Consider the following 5,604-nt stretch of genomic DNA (forward strand, 5'->3'; position numbering starts at 1 on the left):
AATCTTGAAAAGCAAAAAGTTCAAGAAAAATTGAGATAAAAAATAATGAATATACGCCATTTTTTAAAAGATTTTATTTATTTATTTATTTGACACACAGAGATCACAAGCAAGCAGAGAGGCAGGCAGAGAGAGAGGGGGAAGCAGGCTCTCCGCTGAGCAGAAAGCCCGCGGGGCTCAATCCCAGGACCCTGGGATCTTGACCTGAGCCAAAGGCAGAGGCTTAACCCACTGAGCCACCCAGGTGCCCCTATATGCCATTTTTAAAACAGACTATAAACACCCAGAGAACAAGAACCCTGTTATATTTCTTTCTATTTCCAAATAATCTTGAAAAGCAAAAAGTTCAAGAAAAATTGAGATAAAAAATAATGAATATACGCCATTTTTTAAAAGATTTTATTTATTTATTTATTTGACACACAGAGATCACAAGCAAGCAGAGAGGCAGGCAGAGAGAGAGGGGGAAGCAGGCTCTCCGCTGAGCAGAAAGCCCGCGGGGCTCAATCCCAGGACCCTGGGATCTTGACCTGAGCCAAAGGCAGAGGCTTAACCCACTGAGCCACCCAGGTGCCCCTATATGCCATTTTTTAAACAGACTATAAACACCCAGAGAACAAGAACCCTGTTATATTTCTTTCTATTTCCAAATAATCTTGAAAAGCAAAAAGTTCGAGAAAAATTTAGATTAAAAAATAATATTATATTTTCTTCCTAAAGTAGAATAATTCTTTTATGGTCTTCATAGTTTTATCAATATATTTGACAACTTACAATAAGGGCAATCTATTAACTAAATATACTGAATCCACATGTATATTAAGATAAGATTAATCAAGTTCTGACAATTTTAAAGATATTTGGCATAGAAAGAGCATTTCCAAGAGCAAATTCTTTTAGCATAGTGACTCTGAACTTTAAGCTATTTCTCTTTCCTGGCCAAATGCCTCCTGGAATCTATAGGTTTGCAGACTTTGAACTCATTCTGGCACACGGAACTAGTGTGGCTCTATCCAAGTGTCAGGCCAAAGACAAAGAATGAAAAGCAATGAGAGTTCCCAAGGTAAAGTTGCCATTAGCATTTTATGAATGTGGAAAGTGTTCCTGACCCTGGAAAGACCAATAAAGAATGACGGTGAGAACAAAATTTTTCTTGCAGTTCAGGTTTGGAGAGCACAGAAACAACAAAGTGGATGTGCCAGATGCCTCAACAAACAACTGACAGGCTGCCTGTCTCTACAATAGCAGGCTACAGAGACAGAAACCCCTCTTCCACATTCCACCACCTCTGCAGCTCCCACAGTTGCAAATACTGCATGGCCAGACCTGAGCTGTAATGAGCCAACAAGGAAAAATCACATCTACAAAAGGCCATCAGGCAAAAGAATCACAGAACAAATTTCCAATGAAACAGAATAGCTGTAGAAGAAAACGTGGCCTTGAATTAAAAAACAATAAGAATACACTAGCAGAGATTTCAGAATGTGACCCACTTCTCAATACCATGCCACCACACTTTCTTGTCAGTGTTATTACAATACCTCTTATTACTCTCCTTACTGTCTCTTCACAGAGAAGCCAGATTTTTCTATCAAAAAAAGTAAATCAAAGAGGAGGCACTGTGAAAGATTTTGGCAGTGAGGACTTGGTTTATGAATCTCTCAAGACCTTTCATAAAAAGAGAGCAACTAGTAGAGCAAAAACAAAGAGCCATGGATCTTTGAGACATCAACAACAAAACTAGGTGATAAGACATCCCCACAAATAAGGAGGTGGTAAAAGCCACTAAAATCCATTTGATATCATGGTGTATGGAAGGAAGTAGAGAGAAGGCACTTAGGCATTAGCTAGCCCTGAGCATGGGAGAGCGCTAAAATTATGAATAAGCACCCTCTGGAAAGCACAGTGGACCAATCTAAGATGCACAAGGAAACTTCCGATCCACAGTGAGTAAAGACTATTATGGATTATACTATAATTGAGGCTAGAGCAGTCTGGGTCTTATAAACTTCTGACACTAAAAAATCAAAAATGCATTCCAAGCCAAAGCCCTATACCATAGAAAAATTATTTCTACTACAATATAAATTAAAAATACAGGAAAATATGGATAAAGAAATATATGATCCATATAACATTGGAAGAGGGAAATAAAGGAAGTAGACTGCAACTTTCTCAACCCAGGGGAAAAGAAATGAAAAAGAACAGAAGAGCTTAACAAAAACTATAAATCACAGACATGAAGGCAGAAGGAATAAACCAAGCAAATCGGGCATTACACTAAATGTGAACACTAAAATCTATCATTAATCGGACTGAGTTAAAACAACAACAACAAAAAAACATGAAGAGAGATCCTAAGAGTTCTCATGACTAGGAGATTTTTTTTCTTTTCTTTTTATTGTATTTATATGAGATATATAATGGATGTCAACTAGGCTCTAAGCCTGTTGTGGTAATCATTCTACAATATAGGATATATAACCTATGTGGTAATCATTTCACAAACCATCATGTGATACACCTTAAACATACACAGCAATGTACACCATTTATTTCTCAATAGAAAAAAAAACAGGCTATTTGTTGCTTCAAAGAAATACACTTACCATAAAGTTATGGTGGAAAAAATCAAGTTAGGAAAAGAAAAGAAAAAAATACCAGGCAAAGGCAAACAAAAATGGGAATATCAACAGGATGAAATTTAAAGTTAAAAGCAATAAACAGGATACAAACAGATATATCAAAATAGAAGTTCTTCTACAACTTAACAAAGAAAATACAATAGTTATAAATTAATATGTACAAAACAATTAAGTTATTAAGCTAACTTACTTGTGGAGCAGAAGGAATAACATGGAGGACATTAGGAGAAGGAAAGGAAAAATGAATTGGGGAAGTTGGAGGGGGAGAAAAACCATGAAAGACTGTGAACTCTGAGAAATACACTGAGGGTTTTAGAGAGGAGGGGGGTGGGGAATTGGGTGAGCCTGGTGGTGGGTATTAAGGAGGGCATGTATTACATGGAGCACTGGGTGTGCTGCATAAACAATGAATCTTGGAACACTGAAAAAATAAAACTTAAATTTAAAAACACAAGTAATTAACTATATAAAGCAAAAACATTCAAAATGGAAAAGGAATTTTATATGTATACTATTAAAATAAAAGCCTCCAATAGGTTTATTTCAGAATGATACAGATCTTGACAATAAAAAATATACAGCATATATTTACCAAATTGATTTGTTTGGCTCTAAAGAAAGCCTTGTTGTCAGAATAAAATCCAATTAAGTTAGAAACAAAGATTTTTTTTAATTGATTTATTCATTTTAGGGGTATGGGAAAGGCAGATGGAGAGAGAGAGAAACTTCAAGCAGACTCCATGCTGAGCACAAAGCCTGACTTGGGGCTGGATCTCACCCTGAGACCAGAACCTGAGCTGAAACCAAGACTTAGACGCTTAACTGACTGCACCACCCCGGCACCCCAGAAACAAAGTTTTAAAAGAAAAACCCTCAAGTACTCAGATATTAGCACTTGCTCTTATCGAGAGCCTTGCATAAAAAAGATCAAACAAAATGTGGAACAAAAAACTACATAGCACATAAAGTAGTATGCAAACTTTACTAGAATGTAAGCACGTTTATGGCAAGAATTTTGTGTTTATGTGTTCCTAAATTAGTGAACACAGCAAGCGTTCAATAAATATTTACCAAATACATACCAAAACTAATGAGGCACAACAAAAACATTATTGAGATGAAAACTAAAATAATTTGGTACTCACCAACAAAATTATAAAAACAAATTTTAACAAATTTAACAAATTTTAAAAATTATAAAGATGAAATTAATGAGGAATACTCAAGTTAATTTTTTTTTAAGATTTTTGTTCATTTATTTATTTATTTATTTGACAGAGAGAGAGAAAGAGATCAGAAGTAGAGCAGCAGGCAGCAAGAGAGGGGGAAGCAGGCTCCCCGCTGAGCAGAGAGCCCAATGTGGGGCTCATCCCGGGACGATGAGATCATGACCTGAGCCAAAGGCAGAGGCTTAACCCACTGAGCCACCCTCAAGTTAACTTTTAATGAAAAAAATGAAAATCCAAAGCTGGTTCTTTGAAAATATGAAGATTAGTGGTTAATCTGATCAGAAAAAACAGAAGTGGGTGCCTGGGTGGCTCAGTTGGTTGAGTGTCGACTCATAGTTTGTGCTCAGGTCATGATTTCTCAGTCATGAGATCTGTCCCATGGCAGCCTCCGTACTTGGTAGAGAGTCTGCTTAGGATTCTCTCTCTCCCTCTCCCTGTGCCCTTTCCCCTGCTCACATTCTCTCTGTCTCTCTCTAAAATATATAAATAAATCTTAAAGAAAAAGAAAAAAGAGGCAAGCATATAAATGAATTTAGAAAGGAGAATGGAACCTTAGACAAAGGAAAATGCAAATAATTAAAATTTGTATGTAATTCTGTAATTTTATAGACCTCTCAAGAACAATGACAAACTTGTAAACCTCTCAAGAAGGATGACTTCCTAGCAAAAGAGAAAACCATTAAATTTGACCTCAAGAAGAAACTGAAAATTTGAGTAAATATATTACACTAAAGAAACTATAAAGGTTAAAAAAAAAAAAAAACAAAAAAGCTTGTATTATTAGAAATGCAGTTTGCATGAGGGGATTCAAAAGTGTATAGTTTTGGTTTTTTTTTTGTTTTTGGGGTTTTTTTTTTTGAACATATATTTTTATCCCCAGGGGTACAGATTTGTGAATCGCCAATGGAATACTATGCAGCCATCAAAAGAAATGAAATCTTGCCATTTGAGACAACGTGAATGGAACTAGAGCGTATCATGCTTAGCGAAATAAGTCAAGCGGAGAAAGACAAGTATCATATGATCTCCCTGATAAGAGGAAGTGGTGATGCAACATGGGGGCTTAAGGGGGTAGGAGAAGAATAAATGAAACAGAAGAGTATGATTTTAAGCATTTTTATGTTTGTATCTATCTAAGTAGGCATCCCTCCATGAAACAGTTATACCTGCCAAGAATAGAAACTTTCCCAGTGACTAGTGACTAGAAAAGTGACTAGTGGGGATACCCTAATACCTAACAACTCCTTAGAGAGGCTTTCCCACAAAAGCTTAAGCACCCATGATCATGAATGTTGACTTGTGGGCACCTGGGTGCGCTCAGTTGGCTAAGTGGCTGCCTTCAGCTCAGATCATGATCCCGGAGTCCCGGGACAGAGTCCCGCATCAGGATCCCAGCTCCTGGGGAAGTGTGATTCTCCCTCTGACCTTCTTCCCTCTCATGCTCTCTCTCACCCTCTCTCCCTCAAATAAATAAATAAATAAATAAATAAATAAATAAATAAATAAATAAAATCTTTTTTTTTTTTAAAGGAATATTGACTTGTAATGGTGAAGATCTGAAAATAATCTAAATGTCCATGGGAGAGGGATGGATGAACACTTTGCGATGCATTCAAACAGATGACATTACGCAGCAGTTAAAATGGTTACAGCTCTAAAATATCTTGAGTGAAAAAAGCAAGTTGGAAGGAAAACTTCCAAACTCATTTTATGAGGCCAGCATCACCTTG

At 36.6% G+C, this 5,604-nt stretch overlaps 1 long non-coding RNA gene across 4 annotated transcripts in view; it reads right to left on the reverse strand.

Moving 5' to 3' along the window:
- The window catches only part of LOC132012115 (uncharacterized), a 196,068-nt gene that overhangs the window by 34,511 nt on the left and 155,953 nt on the right, over positions 1-5,604 (reverse strand). The gene's annotated exons all lie outside the window — the stretch shown is intronic.

This window comes from Mustela nigripes, chromosome 2 (assembly GCF_022355385.1).
Source record: "Mustela nigripes isolate SB6536 chromosome 2, MUSNIG.SB6536, whole genome shotgun sequence".
NCBI classification, from domain to species: Eukaryota; Metazoa; Chordata; class Mammalia; order Carnivora; family Mustelidae; genus Mustela; species Mustela nigripes.